The sequence below is a fragment of the Hevea brasiliensis genome, chromosome 8 (assembly GCF_030052815.1).
Source record: "Hevea brasiliensis isolate MT/VB/25A 57/8 chromosome 8, ASM3005281v1, whole genome shotgun sequence".
Classification (NCBI taxonomy): Eukaryota; Viridiplantae; Streptophyta; class Magnoliopsida; order Malpighiales; family Euphorbiaceae; genus Hevea; species Hevea brasiliensis.
Window position 1 is genome coordinate 63,340,776 of NC_079500.1, and position 27,322 is coordinate 63,368,097.

A 27,322-nucleotide genomic window follows, 5' to 3' on the forward strand; every position below is an offset into this window, starting at 1 on the left:
CATGTGTAAAAATTAAATTGCACAAAAGTAAAGAGGTTAAGGTTAGAGAGATCAAACACAATGATTTTTATAGTGGTTCGGCTTAACTATCCTACATGCAATCTCTCAAAGAACCCTATTTGAGTCTTCTCTCCACTATTTGCTCTTTTAAAGGCAAGAGACCAAAAGCCCTTTACACTTTTTCAACACCAAGCTTTTACCAAGGCAGCTTGAACTTTTGACAAGTGCTATCACAAGCACTTACTCTCTCTCAAGCTTCAATAGGTGCTTGTACAACCTCTCTTAAATGTAACTTAATGTTTTAACACTCACTCTTACTCAATACAAATCAAACAATAAAGAAGAGATGAGTTGATTTGCCAATGGTAGCTCAAAGACTTTAAAGCTCTTGAATGAAAGCAATAAATGAAAAATCAAAGTTGGAGTTCAAATGTAAGCTTTCATCAAGTGTAAAATGAAGTAAAGAAGATGTATTTATAGTCCCAAATTATTTTAGACCGTTTGAAACCTTTTTGGAATGTTATACACACTGCTCAAGATAAAATGGCTGTTATTTTGTCTTTTTGTACGAAGTTGAGCAGCTCTGATCATTTAGTAAACTAATGAAATTTTGGCAATAGCAGTAAACTAGTTAGTAAACTAATGTTTTAGCAAACACATTAGCAAACTAATATTTTAGCAAATCAGTTAGCAAACTAAGTCAACAACTGGATGTCTCAACTTGTAATATTAAAGAAAATAATTTAGACCTTAAGAAGAAAAATAAGTTCCAGTAGCAGTATCCAAGGTCATGATGAGGAAAAGTAATCAGAAAATAAAGTTTTATTTTTGAGCTCCATTCGACTAAACTCTCATCTATTCTTTTCACATAAGTCCTAAGACTCAATCTCTACCTCTATGACTTTCATAACTTTACTTTGAGTCTTGGCTTACATAATCTTGTCCTTTCTCATCTTGGATTTGACTTGAGATACCTTTGAGTATTCTTCCTCCTTCGATGCAACTTCAAAAATTCTTTATGAATTAGAAAAGGAATCTACACATCACTTTAAAGTTAGGTTAGATAGATTCTATTTGAGTTTTGTTATCATCAAAATCAATGCTCATTTTGAGCTACTCGGGGTCAACACATTTGCTATGAACATTATATTCTCTTTTAATTCCAATTCTTGATTAATTAGATTTTCTTGTCAGAAACTCTTTTCTGACTAAATCTATTTGTCCTAGGCATGAACTTGAATCATTAAGAACAATTAAATGAACATAGGATTTTATCCCTATTTACTTAGGGTAACGAATTTCATCTTGATCAACACCTATCTCCGTATATCACTAGTAGGAGCCAACACATGCCCATATACCCATACACAGTACGAGTATGAAAGCAGTATCAAACTCAAACCACTTATATACAAGATAACTGTGTTATCTCAGGTCTAAAGATTATATGCACTGATATGATATATGACAATGCATTGACAAGAGTAAACTCCATGTGCTTGTCATAAGCATCACTGGTTTGGCCTACTTATCATGTATAAGTGCCTATCATATTTTTTATGTGTCATGAGACTCACCACTCCAACTTATTTATATCTCATATTAATACTTTGGGAATAAACATGATTACAATCATTTTGGATAAGTCATGTCTTTTGTGAAGTATCCTCGATTGTGAACCAATTTATGATACTTTGTACTAGAAATACTATCACTCATATTCTTAACAACTTAAAAATAGAATTTCTAACAAAATATCAATGGAACTTTTCAATTACACATAAGTAAATTATGTAAACAGAAAAGTGAAAATGCCTTTTATTAATAAAATATGTACAAGATACATATAAAATGATATGCTCTAGGGCATACTACTAACAGGGATCTACCTTAATGCCTTCAGCTAATACAATATGCCCCAAGAAAGCAATTTCCTTCAGCTAAGATTCACACTTCGATAGCTTGGCATACAACTGTTTTTGCTTTAGGGTCTGTAGCACAATCCTTCAGTGCTTATCATGCTCCTCTGCACTCTTCGAATTACCAAAATGTCATTGATGAATACCACAAAAAACTGGTCTAAATATGGCCTGAAGATAGTGTTCATCAGGTCCATAAAAGCAGCTGGAACATTGGTTAACCTGAATGGCATAACCATAAACTCATAGTGGCTATATCGATTTATAAAGCAATTTTTGGAATTCTCTGCTCTTGCACCTTCAACTGATAATGGCCCAATTTTAAATAAATTTTCGCGAACACAGTTGTACCCTTCAACTAATCAAACAAGTCATCTATGTGAGGCAATGGATATCTATTCTTTATTGTCACCTTATTCAACTGTCGGTAGTCGACACACAAACAGAGAGCACCATCTTTCTTCTTAACAAACAACACTAGTGCTCCCCAAGGTGACACACTAAGGCGAATGAAGCCCTTATCAAGTAATTCTTGCAACTGTACCTTCAATTCCTTCAACTTAGCAGGTGCCATTCTGTACAGAGTAATGGAGATTGGTTCCACACTAGGCATAACCTCTATTTTGAACTGTACCTCTCTTTTCGGAGATAATCCTGGTAATTCTTTAGGAAACACATACGAAAAGTCACATACTGTAGGAAGGTCCCTCAATGCTAGACTCCCTACTTGGGTGTCTATCATGTGGGCCAAATATGCTTCACAACCCTTCTGGATCATTTTTCTAGCAAGTACAGCTGAAATGAGATTTGATGGCGATAATTGCCTTTCCCCATGTATTACCACATCACCATACTGAAGGAGACCAAAAGTGACTGTCTTCAGTCTACAGTTAATCATAGTATGATGCCTGGCTAACCAATCCATGTCCAAGATGATATCATAATCTCTAAAGGGCATTTCAATCAAATCAGATAGGAAAGTATGTCCTTGGATCACCAAAGGACAATCCTTACACATTCTATTTACCCTAACCTCTTGTCCTAGCGGACTAGTTACTAGCACCTCAAAATCCATTTTCACATAAGGGACAGTAGTAAAATAAGTGATGCTGGCACTAACATAAGAATGAGTAGATCCAGGATCAAATATCATACACACATCTTGTTTAAAGATAGAGAATGTACTAGCTACAATATTAGATGTTTTTGCCTCTTCTCTCTGCTGCATAGGGTATACTCTAACTGGAGTACTGCCTTGCTCTAACTAATTATCTGTACCCTGACTGCCTAAGGTACTGCCCCTACCTCTGCCTCTTCCTCTACTAGCTGGTTGTGAATCTCTTGTAGCAAAACTTTGGACTGAACCTTCAGTGGTGGTAGGTGGCCCAAATCTGTGAGGACTGGTACAATCCTAAGCAAAATGGCCTGTACCACCACAATTAAAGCAGGCTTCGGTGGCTTTATAACATACCCCTCCCTGGTTCTTACCACATGTTTCACATGGATGGGGAGGGAAAAAACTCCTGATCGTCTGTTGAACAGATCGAGGTGGTCTCTATCCTGAAAATCTTCCCCTACCAGATTTTTTTCTACTCTATCCCCTGAAGTTCTTCTTCTTACTAGTATTACCACTGGAACTCTGATCCACTGATTTCTCACTCTTCTCTTTTTTTGTCTTTTCTTTCCCGGGTGCCCCTTCTAATTCTATCCTCTCTAACCCTAGGACTTGAGATATCAGTTCAGAAAAGTTGTCATGCCAGAATCTGACCACTTGCATTTTTAAACTAGGCTTCAACCCAGCCTCAAACCATTTACATCTTTCTCTACTAGTAGTGAGTAAGCTCCCAGCATAGTGGCTCAGGCAAGAAAATTCCCTTTCATACTTGGCCATTGTTCGACTCCCCTATTTTAGACATAAGAATTCCTGCAGCTTCATGTCCACATAGGTGTCTGGGACATATTTCTGTCTGAACTCTCTAAGGAAGTCATCCCATGTCAACACTGGGGGTTCCACCAAACTATGGGAGATGGTTTTCCACTAATCATACGCATCCCCTATGGTAGTGAGATTGAGTACTCAAACTTTAGTTCTTCTGTGTAGTGTAGCTTCTTAAATACTCTCTCAATCATTTTTAAGTACTAGTCTACCTCCAGTGGGTCACTGTTCCCTTAAACTCAGTAGCCCCATATTTGATCAGCTTGTCATACTGCTTGGCTGGAGGCTATGATTGCACTACTGGTGCTTGAATTGGAGCTTGGGTTGGCATGTTCCCAGCCATTTGTTAGAACAAAGCAACCATTTATTGAGCAAACAGTGTAGGGAATTATTGCATGGGAGGAGCTGGTGCAACTGACCCACTAGCATTCTGAAGAGCTGGGCCTTTCCCTTATGCCCCAGCCTCAACTAATTGCTCAACTGAGCAATCTCCTTTTTCCATGTTCAATTAGAGGATATTTTATCTCCTGAACAAACAACACAAGGAGATTTCCCTCCTTTAGTTCATATTTATAATGTAATGCTCCGTATGTATCAATCAATGACAATGAGAAGTTATACTTATCAAGAAAATATTCAAATTCATAGTTCAAAGCATACTTTGAAAACTAGCTCTGATACCACTAAAACATGTCACACTTTATCCCTCTGTAAGGCATAACATGATCTCATAGTATACCTAATGAATTACCGAACTTCGCCTATCGATAACCCATTAAATATGCTACAAGGGATTTTAAACCAATTTCTATTCATTTTAAATTATAAGGTAATGTTGAATACTTATTAAAAGCCTTTAATTAAGGTTTATGTCATCAGCTAAATTTTTTATTAATTCGAGATTTTGAAAATTTTACAAAAATTTCATCAGAGTACCATCTATAATTTCAAAAAGTAGTTCTTCAAAAACTAGTTAAAACACTCCCAATATATGTGTCTTAATCACAACTCCAATATTTTCAACACAATTCAATCTCAACAACACAATTTCAAGCAATTCATTATTCAAATAATTCAAAAAGAATCTTAAGCATTTTATTAATAAGAAATAATAGGTTTACATTACAATATTTACATTGATTAAAAATAAAATTTTAAAATTTTTATATAACTGCTCAATTTTATTATGTTTATATACATAGATACATATACATTAAACGAAAATTTACAAGGGTATAATTTATGTATCCTGTAATAACTTGAAAATGATGATCACTCCACATCACAAGCAGTCTACTCTACTGCTTTATATGCCTCTTTACTTGCGATAGCATAAACAAGCTATGGCTGAGCCAAAGACTTAGTGGTGCACAACTTTAAAAAAATAATAATTTACACATCAACATAAATCACAATCTTCCAAATTAAATCAATTGAAATATTAACAGATATAAAATCATGGTTTATTTTTAAAGCAAGAAAATTACTTAAGTAGACCAAATTTTATTTCATAAATCATAGAACAAAAATTTCAAAAAGTTACATAGTTTTGATCATGACACGATTATCCAATTCACATAGGATTTTATCCCTATTTACCTAGGGTAATGAATTCCATCTTGATCAACACCTATCTCCATATATAACTAGTAGGAGCCAACATATGCCCATATACCTATACACAATACGAGTATAAAAGCAGTATCAAACTCAAACCACTTATATACAAGATAACTGTGTTATCTCAGGTCTAAAGATTATATGCACTGATATGATATATGACAATGCATTAACAAGAGTAAACTCCATGTGCTTATCATAAGCATCACTAGTTTGGCCTACTTATCGTGTATAAGTACCTATCATGTTTGTTATGTGTCATGAGACTCACCACTCCAACTTATTTATATCTCATATTAATACTTTGGGAATAAATATGATTACAATCATTCTGTATAAGTCATGTCTTTTATGAAGTATCCTCGATTGTGAACCAATTTATGATACTTTGTACTAGAAATACTATCACTCATATTCTTAACAACTTAAAAATAGAATTTCTAACAAAATATCAATGGACCTTTTCAATTACACATAAGTAAATTATGTAAACAGAAAAGTGAAAATGCCTTTTATTAATAAAATATGTACAAGATACATATAAAATGATATGCTCTAGAGCATACTACTAACAGGGATCTACCTTAATGCCTTCAGCTAATACAATATGCCCCAAGAAAGCAATTTCCTTCAGCTAAGATTCACACTTCGATAGCTTGGCATACAACTGTTTCTCCTTTAAGGTCTGTAGCACAATCCTCAGGTGCTTATCATGCTCCTCTGCACTCTTCGAATTACCAAAATATCATCGATGAATACCATAACAAACTGGTCTAAATATGGCCTGAAGATAGTGTTCATCAGGTTCATAAAAGCAGCTGGAACATTGGTTAATCTAAATGGCATAACCATAAACTCATAGTGGCTATATCAAGTTCTAAAAGCAAATTTTGGATTTCTCACCTCTTGCACCTTCCACTGATAATGGCCCGATCTTAAATAAATTTTGGAGAACACAGTTGCACCCTTCAACTGATCAAACAAGTCATCTATGCAAGGCAATGGATGTCTATTCTTTATTGTCACCTTATTCAACTGTTGATAGTCGATACACAGACAAAGAGTACCATCTTTCTTCTTAACAAACAACACTAGTGCTCCCCAAGGTAACACACTAAGGCGAATGAAGCCCTTATCAAGTAATTCTTGCAACTGTACCTTCAATTCCTTCAACTTAGCAGGTGCAATTCTGTACGGAGTAATGGAGATTGGTTCAACACTAGGCATAACCTCTATTTTGAACTGTACCTCTCTTTTCGGAGATAATTCTGGTAATTCTTTAGGAAACACATCCGAGAAGCCACATACTATAGGAAGGTCCGTCAATGCTGGACTCCCTACTTGGGTGTCTATCATGTGGTCCAAATATGCTTCACAACCCTTCTGGATCATTTTTCAAGCAAATACAGCTGAAATGAGATTTGTTGGCAATAATTGCCTTTCCCCATGTATTATCACATCACCACACAGAAGGAGACCAAAAGTGACTGTCTTCAGTCCACAGTTAATTATAGTATGATGCTTGGCTAACCAATCCATGTCCAAGATGATATCATAATCTCTAAAGGGCATTTCAATCAAATCAGATAGGAAAGTGTGTCCTTGGATCACCAAAGGACAATCATTATACATTCTATTTACCCTAACCTTTTATCCTAGCAGACTAGTTACTAGCACCTCAAAGTCCATTTTCACATAAGGGACAGCAGTAAAATAAGTGATGCTGGCACTAACAAAAGAATGAGTAGATCCGAGATCAAATAGCATATACACATCTTGTTCAAAGATAGAGAATGTACTAGCTACAATATTAGATGTTTTTGCCTCTTCTCTCTGCCACATAGGGTATACTCTAACTAGAGTACTACCTTGCTCTAACTAATTGTCCGTCCCCTGACTGCTTAAGGTACTGCCCTACCTCTGCCTCTTCCTCTACTAGCTGGTTGTGAATCTTTTGTAGCAGAACCTTGGACTGAAACTTCAGTGGTGGTAGGTGGCCCAGATCTGTGACACCCCGTACCCGTGTACAGTATACCCGAGTAAGTAATGCCACACGGTGTACCGGCACACTCTAATATACCCTAATTAATTTTCATCATAATTTTGAATATAACTTGTAAAATATAACTCATTTAAGTCATTTATTGAAATCATAATTTATTTGAGGTTCCGTAAATTTTAAAGAAAATCCGGCAGAGTACCGGCTAAAAATGGAGAAAACAGTTCTTCGGAACCTGTGAAAAACACTTCCAATAAACAAATTCATTCATTCTCAACTCCAATATCATCACAAAACTCAATATCAAGATCTCAACATTTCAATTTCAATTCTCAATCATCCATCACATGTGATGATCACATATAAATCATAAATAACCATTTACTTTTCCATTCACAAATACAATTTTCATAATTTACATAAACCTCAATATACATTACACAAGTTTAATTACATATGAGAAAATCAAAATTAAGTTACAAAATGTCAAAATGACACCTAGTGTCCTACTAATGCACCGCAGGTTGAGGTGACACGGACAATCGCATGCAGTGTAAGATGGACTCACCCACTGCGGGTTTCATCGGGCTCACGATCTGTATCTCCAGTACCTACGCGTGGCAAAAGCAACGCGCTAAGCAATAATGCTTAGTGGTGCAATAATATAATAAAAGAAAATAGCAAGAAATTAAATGTGTAGTGAATGTGTACGTTTTATTTGTTTGGTATTTGTATATCATTTACTTTGTCCACTTTTATTCATTTGGTTGCCCAAGTAACCTACACTAGACGATCGGATTGGATAACGTAAACCGCACCGGGTATCTAGTACCTCGGCCGTCACACCATCGGTCACATATGCATCTCCAGGTAATGTAAGCAGCTAACAAGCTGTAAATACATCGTGCACAAGGCCAAATGTAACACCCCAAAGTTCGTAGAGTGCTCACTTGCTCCGGTGACTAGTGTTGTCCGGACAGCTAGGATGCCTAGAACCGTACTTTGATATGAGTGAGGAGACATAAAATAATGAAATACAAGAAAAGAAAGTACAAGAAAAACAAAGGAAAAATGATAGCAAAGAAATGTGATCAAGTTAAACGAGCCGAGAAACCTAACGATGGGTGACCGCACTGGGAAGTCACGGCGTGGACCGTTGACTAGCCCTGGACTGCGGGGAACCCTGGAAAATATTTTTAGGACTTAAATAGACCCTTGTTGAAGAATAAATATCATTAGAAAGATCAAAGAAAAATTTAATAATTAGTACAAAGAAAAGTGAGAAATCGAAAAACAGACAAAACCCGGTAATACCGAAAAATCGGGAATGCCACCCGAACAGGGGCATTATGGTCATTTGACATCCCGAATTGTCTTTTGACCTAAATATCCATTAAAAATAAATAATATTACACTTAGAAAATGAAATGAAAAATTAATTTGGTGGTACCTAAAGAAAATAACTAAAATCATGGGTTAAATGTGGAATAAGTGGGAAGTTAGCTTAAAAGATGATTTAATTTTGCTAGTGGACCACTAAGAACATTAAAATGATTAATTATACTTATAAGTGGGCAGATTATTCCCACTCAAAGTTCATCTTCTTCACTTAGCTCATCCATGCCGAATTGAAGAGAAACAAACCTTCCATTGTCGTTTGGTTTTGAGCTTGATTTCCTCTCTCCATTTCAACTCCAATCCCTTAAGTAGCTTTATGAAAAATGGTCTACACATCACAAGGAAGATATTGATACCAATTTTGAGAAGTTTGGTGAAGGTTTAGCAAGTTACAATTAAAGGTAAGTTTGCATTTTTGAGAATTCCTTTGTTAAATTTTGTGTGCATGTTATGGGTGTTGGTTTGGTGAAGGAAAATTTTGAGTTTGAAGAGTTATTGTTGTTTTCATTTTGGACAGCCATGAGTCACGTTTTTGATGAGATATTTGTACATATAATTGATGAGAAATAATGTTGATCATGGTGAGTTAGTAACCTAGTGAATTATTTCATGTTTATATGGTGATTTATACACTTGGATGGGAATTGGTAAATTGGACGGCACTTTGATGTTGAAGAAGGTTTGCGGCAGCTTGGGAACACTTGAGTAATTGTATGTATTGAAGGAAGTGTGGGCAGAATATTGACCTAGAAGGATTGATGATATGTATGTAGCTTGATATTGTAAAGTGTATGTAAAATTTGTAATGGTTAGGTGTGTATGTAATGGTACTTAGAAATTGTAAATGTTAATTATAATTGGTGTGTTGAGGGTAATGGTAATCTGCCCAAAGTAATGTTGATGTAATGTAGAAAATGCTTTTGGTAATGTACCAAAACAGATTGGTAGGGTATGGTAGTAAACTTTGCAAGGTAAATATGTGTTTGAAGTGGGGTGTGAAAGGCATAGTGAGGGCAGTGTACATTTTAGCCTATAACCTTAAATGTGTAACCTCAATTGGTATGAGACCAATTTGAGGTGAAACTAGGCACAAAATGTGCCAACTTTCATTGAGAAACCATACCAAAATTCTGCTTGCAAGGTGACCTAAGAAAATGACCAATTCGGATTAGGTGCAATTAGGACCTGAAAAATGACCAATTGGGCAGCAGTGAGTGTTTAGGCCATAACTCACTCAAACCAGGTCCAATTAACCTGAAATTTTAACCAAGAATAGTTAAGACCCATACCTACAAGTCTTATGAAGACACCAAAGCCCAGAAATGACCATAAGCAAGTCAAACAACTTGCACAAGTTCGGGTCCAAAAACTGGCCGAACCAGAATTGACCAATTTGACCTAAAATTAACCTAATTTGGTACCATTTGACCAGCAATAGTGTAATGACCATAACTCGGTCTACTTAACTCAGATTGACCTAAAATTTTGCACCGCGGTCCATAAGACCTAGATCTACAAGTTTGTAGTTTCGACCAAGACCCGAAAATCGAGGGAACTAGACTGTCCAGCTAGGTCAAACCAGTGTCCCGGAATCCAGCAATTTGCATTAAAATGCACTAAACAAGGAAATGACTTTGGTAAAACATACCAAACCTAAAACCCTATCAAATGTGACATATTAACGACACTAAAACCTAATTTACCTAAAACACAACGAGGGACGGTATATTAGGTGATTAAGTGAATAAATGAGTTCAGTGCATTATTTACCAAACACCATCGATAGAGACAGTTTAATTTAGTACTGAAACACTTCAAATTGTGTTTCTCAGTTAACAAGGACTCAGCAAAAGGCAAAGAAATACTGAGTCAGGACCAGGAGACAAATATCAGAGATTTGTGCACAACAACTGTTTCTTTTGAATTATTTTCAATTGAAATAAATATTGACTATTTGTATATTATTGTTTTAAATTGTGGAAATGAGTTTGATGGACACTTATTGATTGAAAAATATTGTGAATGGTTTGTAACTGTGAAAAATTGTTTGAATGACATTGATGGATACTTATTGATTTAAAAGCATTGGAAATGGTTTGAAACCACAGCTATCATGTATATTGATTGTATTCCTCATTAGCTTGTCTAGTGGGACGAATTGAATTCCCTCTCTGGCTGAAGTGTTGAGGTGTGTGCCTGTTGAGGATGAATTGGATGAGTACTCATATTTTTGCTAGCTAGCCATGTTATTCCTCATTAGTCATCGACTTTTGGGACGAATTGAATACCTCATTAGCCATTGGCTTTTGGGACGAATTGAACTATGGATCATGATTAAGCTGTGTGTGATTTATTGAATTGCATTGTGAGATTGTGAAATGAATTTAAACTCTTATTGACATATATTGTCTTTTGAATTCATCCATGATCTGACTTATTGAAAATTATTGTGATATTGACAAATGGAGTTTAAATTCTTATTGACCTTTATTGTCTTGAATTTGACTATGGTTTTAAGTATCCACTATTTACATGATTTATGAATTGTGATTTAAATTGTATTTGGTTAATGTTGTGCACCACTGAGACATTGTCTCAAATGATAGCTTTTATTGTCGCAGTAGAGAGACCGACAGTATACAGACTAGGCTGCATATACATCCAGCGAGGGATTACCTGGTATAATGAGTATACCAATATTTTGCATTTTGTACTGTAATGTATGACACTGTATGTACATTTTGTTTTTGGTTTTGAGCAGTTGTAAATTCAAATTGTACCTTGAAGTTGTAAAATAATTATGAGCTGTTTTGACTTGTAAAAGCTGTATTATATTTCCTTATCTCAAACTTTGAAAATTTTCTATGGAATTGAGTTGATAAATTGTTGTGTTGAGAAATATATTGGAGTTGAGATTTGGAACATTATTGAAGTGCTTTTTACAGGTTTTCTGAAGAACTGTTTTGTCCAAAATACAGATGGCACTCTGCCAAAATTTTTACAGAAATTCCAAATAAATCAAATGAGTTAGTTGTTTCACTTCAGTTCACCAAAATTTTTAACACCTGTAAATAGTGCTCACCACGGTAAAAGAAGTAAGAAAAGTTTTTTAAAATCCTTGTAGTATATTTAATGGGTTATCAGTAGACGGAGTTGGTAATTCATTAGGTATACTACGGGATCATGTTATGCCTTACAGAGGGGTAGGGTGTGACACCAAATCTCAATACAAGGTCAGAATGGCTAAAAGCCATAAAATCACAGAATGGCATATTGCCATGTGCAGTACTGCTGACTGAACCCTATTGGCATGCCAAACTATCCAAACCAATCATGTTAGGTATACTAGGGCATTTGAAACTCTTAAATTCTTCAATTTGTGCATTTCAAGTTTTGATGTCACTATTCACCTCATTGGTCAACAAAAATGTTGACTTTTGGATAGAAAATAGGTGTATTGGTTTTAACACCCCAAACATACCACATTTTGTATTTAAAACTTGTTGGAATTGATTGCCATTTCAATTTCTAAACTTAATTCTAAGAGGGCAGAAATTTCAGTTTTTGAGACCCAACTTTACTATTCCATTGGGCCCTGTTGCAGTGGGAATTTGAGGAAATGACAAACATGAAAGTTGTTCCTTATTTTGTCTACTTGAATTTCCTTTTTTGAATCACTCCATTTGGAGTTTTGTAGCTCTAGATATGGTCCAAAAACCACAGCTGGCCGGATTGCCAATCTTCATAATTGACCATATCTACAGTAACATAAATAGTAACTAGAGTTACTTGGTTGGATGGGTTCTGACCATAATTTGGGGTAGGTTCCTTCATGAAAGTTGTTTTTCTATGTCTTAACTTGTTGCTGTAAAAATTTCAGGTCAATTGACCAAATCTACAGTGTGTTATGGCCAAATGAACAGTTACTGTTCATTTGGTCATTCTGCAAAATCAGTTGCAGGGTGTCCAGATTGGGGCCAAGTTTTGGTCCTCTTGCTTTGGTCTTTTGGGCATATTTTCTTCAGCAAAAATGTGCCATTATAAACCTAGTTTCATGTCCAACTGGCCAAACACCAATTGGACCAACACAGCCCAAGTTATGGCAGTCAAAGTGGACTGAATTTTCAGTCCCTCTACTGCTGTCCCAGGGTAGCCTACATCTTCACTTTGCAATCCTATTTTTCAGTCCAAATTGTGCTCAACTTACCTAAAATAGTCACTAATTGACCATTAAAATGTTATCTAACAATTTCCTAAGCCAAGTCAATCTTTCACTTCTCAAAACCCTAATGTCCAATTCAAATTACACATAAACCTTAATTAGCATACTAGTTCAACATCCATGCATATTCATACCTTAAACATCATTTCTAGCCACTCTAAGTTCATTAAAACAATCAAACCCATCCTTCCTTAGGGCTGCCGAAAATTGAAGATACCCTAACATATATGATTTACTTCAAATTCTTACAATTTCTTGTCTTAAAATGATGCTCTAATAAGGATTAAAGGAGTGAGAGTGAAAGTATAGCACTAACCTTGAATAGGGCAGATTTTTTCCAACTCAAAACTTCACTTTCCTTCACTTTCTAGGCTGCCAAAAGGTTGTTTAAGGTGTGGGGTAAAATTTTAATGAAGAGAGGTTAGGGTTTTGTGGTGAAACAAAGGGGGAAATAAAGCTTGAGTTGCAAAATCAATGGAGGTTTGGCTAGCTTGGATTTCGGCTGGTTTGGGAGGAAGAAGAAGGCAGCTGCATTTTTGTTTCTTTTGGTCTTCATTTAGTCTATTTTATTGGTTATTTAAATGGTAGTTTAAAGGTGATTGGTGGTGGCTTTTTAATGACATCACCTTATGTCATAATTAAGCCTTTTTCTTCATTTTCTTTTCTTTTCTTCACTACTCATTTCCAATTTATTTTCTAGTAATGTTTATTCATATTTTATGTCATATTAATTATTTACTCAACTGGAAAAGTCGGCCAAAAATCACCTCTGAAGGCGAAATGACCAAAATGCCCTCCGTTTGGCTTAATGGGTCAAAATTGTCTGTACCGATTGAAAAATTTTTCTAAATATTTTCTTGGCATTCTAATGCCATGGGAACCTCAATAACCCTTCTCTGGAGTCACAAAAATTATTTTATAATTTTTTCCCCGGGTCTAGGGCTCCTCGTTGCGAGAACCGCAACTTCCCTCTGGTTTACCCCTCGCTAGGGCACCGGCTCGTTTAACTTGGTTGTATTTTATTTTTAAAATTTTTACTAAATTTTTCTTATTAATATTTGAGTTAATTATGGTTCCTGACTTTAGTTTAAATATTTTTCCGGACATTCTAGCTGTCCGGACCGACACTGGTCACCGGAACAGTAGGATGTACGGAGTGGTTACCGGGAGGGTGTTACAACTCTTCCCCTCTAATTTAAATTTCGTCCTCGAAATTTACCTGATGCAAACAGTTGAGGGAACTGTTGCCTCATCATTTCTTCACTTTCCCAAGTTGCCTCCTCGGTGTTGTGGTGCCTCCAAAGTACTTTCACCAATGGAATCTGCTTGTTCCTCAATTCTTTTACTTCCCGAGCCAGGATCCGTAGAGGTTCTTCTTCATATGTTAAATCCGGCTGTATTTCAATTTCTTCTCTGGAGATGACATGTGAAGGATATGAGCGGTATCTTCTGAGCATGGACACGTGGAACACATTATGGATATTGTCCAGCTCTGGTGGTAAAGCTAGCCTATAGGCCACTGGACCCACACATTCAATGACTTCATATGGGCCAATGAACCTAGGGCTCAACTTACCTTTTCTTCCAAACCTCAACACTTTCTTCCATGGTGACACCTTCAGGAACACTTTGTCGCCAACCACATATTCTATTTCTTTTCTCTTCAGGTCGGCATAAGATTTCTGTCTGTCTGAGGCAACCTTCAGATTTGCTTTGATTTGTTTCACTTTCTCCTCAGTCTGTTTCACCAGGTCTGGCCCCACCAGTTTGTCTTCGCCTAATTCAGTCCAGCACACTGGAGTTCTACATTTTCTCCCATACAGTGCTTCATATGGGGCCATTTGGATGCTAGCTTGGTAGCTATTGTTGTATGCAAATTCTGCCAGTGGGAGGTATCTATCCCAACTTCCCTCAAATTCAATGACATAACTCCTCAAAGATATCCTCAAGGACTCGACATATATTTCATGTTATTGTTATCATTTCAGTTCAATATTTGTATTAATTCAATTGGTTCAATTGTTTACAGGATTACTCTTTACGATTGCCCATCCGTCTCGAGGATGGAAAGTCATCTTGAAGTGGAGTTGTGTACCCAAGGACTCATGCAACTTCTTCCAAAATCTCGATATGAACCTTGGGTCTCGATCAGATATGATGGAAAGTGGAATTCCATGCAGTCTAACTATCTCACTGATATACAATTCTGCTAACTTTTCCAGTGAGTAGTCAGTCCTAACTGGCAGAAAGTGTGCCGATTTCAATCGGTCCACTATCACCCATGCTGCATCATGTTTCTTCCGGGTGAGAGGTAGACCACTTACAAAATCCATGGTGACCCGATCCCATTTCCATTCAGGTATGCGTATAGGCTGTAGCAAACCTGATGGAACTTGATGTTCTGCCTTGACTTGTTAACATGTTAAGCATTTAGTCACATAGTCAGCTATGTCCTTCTTCATACCAGGCCACCAATACTGAAGCTTCAGATCATGATACATCTTTGTACTTCCTGGGTGCATAGCATATACACTGGTGTGTGCCTCTTTTAGAATACTGTTCTTCAATTCCCCATCAACTGGTACACAGTCTTCCTTTGTAGTATGTGCACCCATCCGCTTTCACCCCATAATCGATTGCTTTTCCCTCCGAGATCTTGCTCATAATAGCCATTAACTTTTCATCCGCCTTTTGCCCATCTAAAATCTGTCAGAGTGTTTGGCCTCACTTGCAACTCGGCCAAAATAGCTCCATCTCGAATCAAAGATAGACGGGCATTCAATGATCTCAAGGCTGTCATGGATTTTCTGCTCAAAGCATCAGCAACTACATTTGCCTTCCCAGGAAGGTAGTCAATTACACAGTCATAGTCCTTCAGGAACTCAATCCATCGCCTCTGTCTAAGGTTGAGCTCCTTCTGGGTTGGCAAGTATTTTAGGCTTTTGTGGTCCGTGTAAATGTAACACTTTTCACCATACAAGTAATGCCTCCATATCTTCAAGCATAAGATAATTGCTGCAAGCTCTAGATCATGGGTAGGGTAATTTTGTTCATGTGGCCTTAGCTGCCTGGAAGCATAGGCGACCACCTTCCCCTCTTGCATCAATACACACCCTAGCCCATTATGTGAGGCATCACTGTAGACCACGAAGTCCTTTCTCGACACCATTGTGTTAACACTGGTGCCTTTGTCAACATAGCCTTCAACTTCTCAAAACTGGTCTGACACTTGTCATTCCAGTCAAATTTGACATTCTTGTGTAACAACTTGGTCATTGGAGCAGCTATTAAGGAAAATCCCTTCACAAATCTCCTATAATACCCAGCTAGGCCCAAGAAGCTTCTGACCTCAGTTGTATTCCTGGGAGGCTTCCATTCCATCACTGCTTCTATTTTCTTGGGATCCACCCTAATCCCATCAGCTGACACTATGTGTCCAAGGAATGCAATCTCATTCAGCCAAAAGTCACACTTGGACAACTTAGCATACAGCTTCTTTTCCTTCAGGGTTTGCAAAACAATCCTCAAATGCTCATCATGTTCTTCACTGGTCTTGGAATACACCAAAATATCGTCAATAAAGGCCACTACGAACCGATCTAGGTATGGATAGAAGATACGGTTCATAAGGTCCATAAATGCTGCTGGTGCATTTGTTAGGCCAAAGTGCATCACCAGAAACTCATAATGCCCATACTGGGTCCTGAATGCAGTCTTTGGCACATCTGCATCCTTCACCCTCAACTGATGATACCCTGATCTGAGATCAATCTTAGAAAATACTCCTGCTCCCTTCAACTGATCAAACAGATCATCAATTCTAGGCAACGGATATTTGTTCTTCACTGTCACTTTATTCAGCTGCCGGTAATCAATGCAAAGCCTCAAAGTCCCATCCTTCTTCTTTACAAACAGCACTGGAGCTCCCCATGGTGACACACTGGGGTGTATGAACCCCTTATCAAGCAACTCTTGCAACTGAGTTTTCAACTCCCTCAATTCCGTGGGTGCCATCCTATAAGGAGCAATGGAAATAGGTGCTGTACCCGGCAGTGTCTCAATAGCAAATTCAACTTCCCTTTCTGGTGGCAAACTAGGCAATTCTTTAGGAAATACCTCTGGGAAGTCTCTCACTGTGGGTATGTCACTCAAGTTTGGCTTAGCCTGCCTAGTATCCACCACATGTGCTAGGTAGGCTTCACAGCCTTTTCTCATCATTCGTCTTGCAATCGTGGTGAGATGACATTGGACAAGAAATCATCCTTTCCCCACAACCGTGATCTCATTACCCTCAAGTTTTTAGAGAAATTCTCTTCAATTTGCAATCAACTATTGCTCGATGACGTGATAACCACCCATTCCCAAAATCACGTCAAACTCGTGGAAGGGCAACTCAATCAGTCGCCAAGAATTCATACCCTGAATCCTTAACGGGCAACCCTTGTACACTTTGTTCACTACCACACTTTGTGGCCCAATGGATTGGTGACGAATGTCTTGGTCACTCTCCCTACTAGTATCCCCTTTCTATGGGTAGGTTGATGCAGTATATGAATGAGTGGATCTGGATCCACCAATGCATGCACAGTGTAGTGTAGAGGAGAACGCACTCGATGACGCCCGGGCATCTTGCTCCTCCTAAGCTCTCGGGCATAATTTACGGCGGTGGTGCATTATCCGCCTCTCTGCCCGGCGTGTGCCTCGTGATGGTCCCACTGCGTCAGACTTACCAGATTTTCTACCTCTCTGTGGTGCAGGAGCAGGTCTGTCTGCTTGTGTTGGAGCAGCTGTAGTAGTTCTACGTGGGCAGTTCCTCAGCTGATGCTCTGTCGACCCACATCTTAAACAGGCACCAGTTACTCTCCAACACTATCCCTTGTGCCATTTCAGACAGTGTGGACATGCAGAAGATGTTGGGGCTGGTCCCCTGAACCCCATCCCTGGAGAGCTGCCCACAGATGGTGTGGACTGACCTCTCCTAGGGGTAAACTGTGGCCTGGACCCCTGAGACTGACCCTGACCATGTGGCTGTTAGTAGTATGCCCTAGAGCATATCATTTAGTATGTATCTTGTACATAATTTTATTAATAAAAGGCATTTCCACTTTTCCGTTTACATAATATATTTATGTGTAATAGAAAAGGTCCATTGATATTTTGTTAGAAATATTATTCTTAAGTTGTTAAGAATATGAGTGACAATATTTCTAGCACAAAGTATCATAAATAGGTTCACAATCGAGGATACTTCATAATAAGGACATGACTTATCCAGAAAGATTGTATTCATGTTTGTTCCCAAGTTATTTATATGAGATATAAATAAGATGGAATGGTGAGTCTCATGCCAAATAACAAACATGATAGGCACTTATACATGATAAGTAGGCCGAACCAGTGACACTTATGACAAGCACATGGAGTTTACTCTTGTCAATGTTTTGTCATAAATCATATCAGTGCATATAATCTTTAGACCGAGATAGCACAGCTTATCTTGTATATAGGTAGTTTGAGTTTGATCTCGCTTTCATACTTGTACTATGTATGGGTATATGGGCATGTGTTGGCTCCTACTAGTTATATATGGAGGTAGGTGTTGATCAAGATGGAATCTGTTCCTCTAAGTAAATAGAGATAAAATCCTATGTTCATTTAATTGTTCTTGATGTTTCAAGTTCTGGCCAGACAGATAGATTTATTCGTAAAAGAGTTTCGATGAGAAAATCTTTTAATCAAGAACTGGAATTAAAAGAGAACATAATATTCATAGCAAATGGAGTTTGACATAAACCATGACTCCACTTGAGTTGGGATTTTGTAATGAGAGATTCTAGTGCTTGGTAACATATGATTATAGGTTCATTTAAGGTAAATCTTATTACTAATTGGGTGGCCATGGCATGCTATGCTAGGTGTTAACCATGGTCTATGAGGTTCATAAAATGATTTAGAGAAATCATTTATGGTAAGAAAGAGTTCGATGATATTAAGAGTTGATATCATGTCTCATTGCCAATTAGTGATGAGCCTAGTAAGTCACACACATACACAAGTTATCACCTATTTAAATATGATTTAATTAATTAATTAAAGAGTTTAATTGATTAATTAAATAGATTTGGTTTGCAATAAAATTGCAAAGTCCCTAGCATGACTTGAAACCAAATCTAGATTATTGGATGTGTAGTATAAATTAAATTTATATTTAAAGTGTTTAAATATGAATTTAATTGATGAGAAATTAATTAATAGAGATTAATTAATTAATTTATATTTGATATAAATTAATTAGAAGAAGAAAATAATTATTTTGGGTTAAGAACTCAAAATTAAGACACAGGGCATTTTGGTCATTTTATGCAGACACGTGGCACCATGAGATGGTGACACGTGGCACCATGAGATGGTGACACATGGCATAACACATAAGCTTGCCAAATATTTTTAATCATGTAAGATGATTAAAATCAAGATTAAATATAGGTTTGACACTTGGCACAATGTGATTGGGTCACTTAAACCTAGAGCTAATCAAAAGGTGACATGTGGCTAGGGTTTAATGTGTTAACCTAGCTATTTAAGTGTGGTTATGAATGGAAAACATAACCAGCAGCCTCTCCTCTCATATGTCACACCACTTTGAGCCTCTCCAGCTATTTCTCTTCATCTCTCATCAATTCAATGAGATTAGCCATCAATCTCTTGAATTAAGAACACTAGAAATTGTTTCTAGTGTCCTGTTTGCATCTCTAATCTCTTAAAAGGCAGAACTTGAATTTCTAATTAATAGAAAAGGCTTTAGAAGCTGTTCAAGGGCTGCCATAGGTGTTCTTGGTGTGGACAAGCTAGAGGACAACATCCGTGTCCTCAAGACGAATCTCAAAGGCGCAGACACTGCAAAGACATCAAGAGGTTAGTGTAATCGTTCTTGATTTAATCTAGGGTTCTAAAATTAATCTGATTAATTTTAAAATCTTAAATGGCAAATACAGATCCAAAAACATATTAAAAGAGTTTTAATATGTTGTTTATCATTGAAATCAAATAGATAAAAATAAATCTTGCATGGTGCTTGTGACCCTAGGTGAAAATTTTTGAATTCAATGGTATAATCTTGTGTTTTTCACGCTTCCGTTCCTTCAATTGGTATCAGAGCCACTATATTTGCCATTTAGATTGTTGATTATATGATTTAATTGTGTGATTTTATCATAAGATGATTGATTCATTGCTGGTTGGATTAAGAGGTGTGGCGTCACACATGGAGAAGCCACCTTTGGTGGCGGCAACAATGGTTCCATGGGTGGTTCAAGGTTTGGCTTTTAATTCTGCAATTGTTGTATGATCTAAGGCCTATTCTTTGACTAATTAAAGTGTTTAATTAGTTGTTTTAATCACACAATTAAATTATGATTCAAATCAGAATTTTAAAAAATGTTTGAATGTGATTCAAATCTGAATTTTAAAAGTTGTTTGAATGAGATTCAAATCTGAATTTTTAAAGTTGTTTGAATCATATTTAAATCTGATTTTTTAAAATTGATTCAATAAAATTCAGATCTGATTTTTTAAAAAATATTTGAATGTGATTCAAATCTGATTTTTAAAAAAATGTTTGAATGTGATTCAAATCTGAATTTTTAAAGTTGTTTGAATGTGATTCAAATCTGAATTTTTAAATTTGTTTGAATGAGATTCAAATCTGAATTTTTAAATTTATTTGAATCATATTCAAATCTGGATTTTTAAGTTGAATATGAGATATTCAATTTAATTTAAGTATGTATGTTTTATTTAATTGTTAAATAATGATATGCATGATGGATGATCATGGACTATAAAAGACCAATGTGATTGGATTTATTTCTTTTATGTTTCTTTGGGATTGTAAATTAATTAATTTATTTTAATTTATTTTGGGCATGTATTATTAAGTTTGTAATAATTTTTGGGTTGTAATTTCATTTATTTAAGTTCTTGTAAATTCGCCTTGGTATGCCAAGGATTACTTTGTAATATTGGATTGCAAGAAGTTCAAGGAGGTCAAGAGCATTGGTGGGACCAGTGGGAGGAATTCAAGATCAAGTGTTGATTATGTACTCCTTCAGCAACTCTTGTAAAATGAATGAATGAAATGCACCTAGAATGCCCCGATTCAATTCTTGGTGGCTCGTAATTGAATCCCTTAGAAAGTCCATGATCATACCATATTTATCGCTTATCCATGAATGCATGAGATGTATGGGAATGTATGCAATTATATGATATATGCATGCTAAATGGATAATGTGCAAAGTGAGACCTTAATAGTAATTAGGATGGCTATAAAATCTTCCAAACAAATGATTAAGTTGGAAATGCTATAATTAAAGTAATTATAACATAAGCCCTCCATTGGGGCAATTATTTTAAGAAATTTTAAATAGTTGCATGAGATGCAATTAATTTAAGAGATTTTCTTAAGAATAATTGTTAAGCATGAGATGTTGTAAATATGTAAATGGTTTGGTGGCCAATATTGGATGTACCTGAGGACATTAAAATTATTTGCATAATTATCGCTCAATGGGATCAACTTAACTAATGCAAGATAAGTCAATATTGGATGTACCGAGATTTTGAGCATTAGGGGCTAGTAAAAGGATTGAACCTCACATGAGATGTGATGGGCAAGGAGTTGCTCACTTATAGTTTATTGTAATTCCAATAATGGATGTACCGAGGATAATCAATAGAATTATAAGAATTCAATCACCCACTAGAAATCCATCCAACTAGGATTTCCGTTTTCTACTTTGGAAGTATAGGATTCGCTAAGTTAGTGGGAGGACCAATTTGATTAAAAGACCATAATCATTTTGGTTAATTGCATGATACATTTACTAATTAATCTGGTTATTTTCTCAGCTTAATTTTCCGATAAAATGAGCACAAAACAACCACCACCATCCAATATCCTTGCAAGCATACTTGATCACAACAGTTGACAGGACATAACTGTCTGATTGGCTAAGAAATTTGAAACTTGTCTCAACCTTGAACATATAGGATATGTTCTATATTCAACTGTTCCTGGTCCCTTACCTCCAGAGGCCACACACGAGGAACATGATACTTTGGACAAGTGGAAGGAGCATGATATGAGAGCTAAGTGTTACATGCTTGCTTCCATGAGTAATGAGTTCTGAAGCAACATGAGAACATGCAGAGTGCTAGTGAGATCCTCCTTCACCTACAAGAGTTGCATGGTGAGCACAGCAGAATGCTAGGTATGAGATATCTAAACAGCTTATTCCGTATGAGGATGTCCGAGGGAGTAATGTTGGGGATCATGTCCACAAGATGATTCGGTGATTGAGCGGTTGGAACATCTTGACTTCAACATGGATTTCCAACTACAAACGGATTTGATCCTTGATCCCTTCCCGAGTCTTTTGGGAATTTTGTGACAAATTTCCATATGACTAAACAGAATGCACCTTAGCTGAATTACTCAACATGCTGGTTATTGCCCAAAAGAATATGCTGTGCAATAAAGAAAAAGAGGTAGCTTTGGTTGCATCTTCTTCTCACTGGAAAGTCCAACAAGAAGAAAGGCAATAAGAAAAAGAAACCTCGATTCTGGTCCTTCCAAGAAAATAGCTAAACAGAAAAGTAAGACTAAAGTCGATGGAGGCAAAGGAAAGTGTTTCCACCGCCAACAGAAAGTGTTTCCATTGCAAGAAGAAAGTGTTTCCACCGCGAGTGTAGCAATCTAAATGAAAGCAATGCCATGGTGAAAACCAACTCAAGTTCAAAATATACTTGGCACTTAAGGTTAGGTCATGTTGCGAAGATAGGATTGCAAAATTGGAGAAAATGGGGATTCTATCCTCATTGGGCTCGAGCCTACTCCAACTTGTGAATCTTGCCTTCAAGGCAAAATGACTAGATCACCCTTTGTTGGACAAGGGCTAAGAGCTGAAAATATTTTGGAACTAATACATAGTGATGTATGTGGTCCGTTTAAAGAAATGGCTAGAGGGGCTTTCATTATTTTATTACCTTTATCGATGATAAATCAAGGTTTGGGTATTTGTATTTGATGAAATACAAACATGAATCCTTTGAAAAGTTTAAGGAATTTAAATCAAGTAGTAAATCAAACAGAAAAATATTAAAGCTCTTCGATCGATCGTGGAGGTGAATATTTGAGTACCGAATTTGATGAATACTTGAGAGAGCATGGCATTATTTCTCACCGACTCTCCAGAACGCCACAACCGAAAGGTGTATCCGAAGGAGAAATCGTACTATTGGATATGGTACGTAGTATGATGAGCTATACTGATATGCTAATCTCCTTTTGGGGATTTGCATTAGAATCAGCTTTGTATATTCTGAATAGGATTCCATCAAAATCAGTTTCTTCCACACCTTATGAGATATGGCATGGAAGAAAACCAAGTCTTAAGCATGTTAAGATTTGGGGTTGTCCAGCTTATATCAAAAAGCTGAACACAGAAAAAGGTCGATTTGTTGGATATCCAAAAGATAGTTTTGGATATTATTTTTATTTGCCTACTTCACAAAAGGTTGTGATAAGTAGAGATGCCACATTTCTTGAACAACAGTTTGTTCAAGAAGGAGGCAAAGGAAGGCAAATAGAGTTAGAATTGGAGAATTCTGACCAACCAACAGATCATATGGATATAGATCCATCTAGTCAACCTATACCCATTGATGAAACATCTACAGCTGTTCCTCGTAGAACAACCAGGGTATCTCACCCACCAGTGAGATATGGTTTTCTTCATGAAGAAGAACAAGAATTGTCTACTCATGAAGAAGTAGATCATGGAGATGATCCACTTACCTATGAAGAAGCTATATCAGATATAGACTCTTCAAAATGGATTGATGCTATGAAATCCGAGATTGATTCCATGTATAAGAATCAAGTTTGGGATCTTGTTGACCCACCTGAAGGTATTGTACCTATAGGGAACAAATGGGTTTTCAAGAAGAAAATTGGTTCTGATGGAAAGGTAGAGACCTATAAGGCAAGGCTAGTAGCGAAAGGGTTTCGCCAAAGGCAAGGTATAGACTATGAGGAGACTTTCTACTTTGTTGCCATGCTTAAATCAATTAGGATTTTATTAGCAATATGCATACTATGATTATGAGATTTGGCGGATGGATGTCAAAGCGACTTTTCTCAATGGATACATTGAAGAAAACATTTTCATGGAACAACCTAGGGATTTGAATCCCAAGATGGTTCCAAGGTATGCAAGCTAAAGCGATCCATTTATGGGTTGAAACAAGCTTGAGGAGTTGGAACATCCGTTTTGATGAAGCCATTAAATCCTTTAGTTTTATCAAAAATGAGGATGAGCCATGTGTATATAAGAAGGTTAGTGAGTGCTATCATTTTCCTTGTCTTATATGTGGATGACATCTTGTTGATGGGTAATGATACGGTATGTTGACTATAAAGGTATGGTTGTCAAATACATTCTCCATGAAAGACTTAGGGGAGGCAACCTATATTCTTGGGATTCGCATCTATAGAGATAGAGCGAAAAGGATAATTGGTTTATCACAAAGTCTATACTTGGAAAAGGTGTTAAAGAGGTTTAACATGCTTGATTCCAAGAGAGGATTGTTACCAGTGAGACATGGTATCCACCTTTCTAAAGAGATGTCTCCAAAGACACCTGAAGAAAGAGATAAGATGGCCAGGATTCCATATGCTTCGGCTATTGGAAGTTTAATGTATGCAATGTTGTGTACTAGGCCGGATATCGCATATGCTGTTAGTTTGACTAGCAGGTATCAATCCAATCCAGGTTTGGAACACTGGATAGTCAAGAATATCCTTAAGTACTTGAGAAGAACTAAGGATTTATTCTTGATTTATGAAGTGGAGACTTGCAATTGGATGGTTATACCGATTCTGATTTCCAATCAGATATCGATGATAGAAAGTCTACCTCTAGATATGTGTTCATTTGTAATGGAGGTGCAGTCAGTTGGAAGAGTTCCAAACAGAGCACGACTGCAGATTCCACTACTGAGGCTGAGTATATTGCTGCATCAGATGCTGCAAAGGAAGCTGTTTGGATAAAGAAGTTCGTGACAGAACTTACAGTAGTTCCTTCCATTGAGTCAGCAGTTCCACTACACTGTGACAATAATGGAGCAGTCATACAGGCTAAGGAACTAAGGTCTCACCAAAATCCAAACACATAGAAAGGCACTACCACATTATCAGACATATAGTTGGGCAAGGCGATATAGCCATGCAGAAAAATAACATCGGTGAAAAATTCGGTGATCCATTCACTAAGCCTTTGTCACAAGCTCAGTTAGACTGACATCTTGAGAAGATGGGTCTAAGGTATTGTAATGAATGGCTCTAGTGCTAGTGGGAGATTGTTAGTAGTATGCCCTAGAGCATATCATTTAGTATGTATCTTGTACATAATTTTATTAATAAAAGGCATTTCCACTTTTCCGTTTACATAATATATTTATGTGTAATAGAAAAGGTCCATTGATATTTTGTTAGAAATATTATTCTTAAGTTGTTAAGAATATGAGTGACAATATTTCTAGCACAAAGTATCATAAATAGGTTCACAATCGAGGATACTTCATAATAAGGACATGACTTATCCAGAAAGATTGTATTCATGTTTGTTCCCAAGTTATTTATATGAGATATAAATAAGATGGAATGGTGAGTCTCATGCCAAATAACAAACATGATAGGCACTTATACATGATAAGTAGGCCGAACCAGTGACACTTATGACAAGCACATGGAGTTTACTCTTGTCAATGTTTTGTCATAAATCATATCAGTGCATATAATCTTTAGACCTGAGATAGCACAGTTATCTTGTATATAGGTAGTTTGAGTTTGATACTGCTTTTATACTTGTACTATGTATGGGTATATGGGCATGTGTTGGCTCCTACTAGTTATATATGGAGGTAGGTGTTGATCAAGATGGAATCTGTTCCTCTAAGTAAATAGAGATAAAATCCTATGTTCATTTAATTGTTCTTGATGTTTCAAGTTCTGGCAGACAGATAGATTTATTCGAGAAAGAGTTTACGATGAGAAAAATCTTTTAATCAAGAACTGGAATTAAAAGAGAACATATTATGCATAGCAAATGGAGTTTGACTTAATCCATGACTCCTGCTTGAGTTGGGATTTTGTTTGTGAGAGATTGTAGTGCATGGTAACATATGATTATAGGTTCATTTAAGGTAAATCTTATTACTAATTGGGTGGCCATGGCATGCTATGCTAGGTGTTAACCATGGTCTATGAGGTTCATAAAATGATTTAGAGAAATCATTTATGGTAAGAAAGAGTTCTGATGATATTAAGAGTTGATATCATGTCTCATTGCCAATTAGTGATGAGCCTAGTAAGTCACACACATACACAAGTTATCACCTATTTAAATATGATTTAATTAATTAATTAAAGAGTTTAATTGATTAATTAAATAGATTTGGTTTGCAATAAAATTGCAAAGTCCCTAGCATGACTTGAAACCAAATCTAGATTATTGGATGTGTAGTATAAATTAAATTTATATTTAAAGTGTTTAAATATGAATTTAATTGATGAGAAATTAATTAATAGAGATTAATTAATTAATTTGTATTTGATATAAATTAATTAGAAGAAGAAAATAATTATTTTGGGTTAAGAACTCAAAATTAAGACACAGGGGCATTTTGGTCATTTTGCAGTGTGACACGTGGCACCATGAGATGGTGACACATGGCATAACACATAAGCTTGCCAAATATTTTTAATCATGTAAGATGATTAAAATCAAGATTAAATATAGGTTTGACACTTGGCACAATGTGATTGGGTCACTTAAACCTAGAGCTAATCAAAAGGTGACATGTGGCTAGGGTTTAATGTGTTAACCTAGCTATTTAAGTGTGGTTATGAATGGAAAACATAACCAGCAGCCTCTCCTCTCATATGTCACGCCACTTTGAGCCTCTCCAGCTATTTCTCTTCATCTCTCATCAATTCAAAGAGATTAGCCATCAATCTCTTGAATTAAGAACACTAGAAATTGTTTCTAGTGTCCTGTTTGCATCTCTAATCTCTTAAAAGGCAGAACTTGAATTTCTAATTAATAGAAAAGGCTTTAGAAGCTGTTCAAGGGCTGCCATAGGTGTTCTTGGTGTGGACAAGCTAG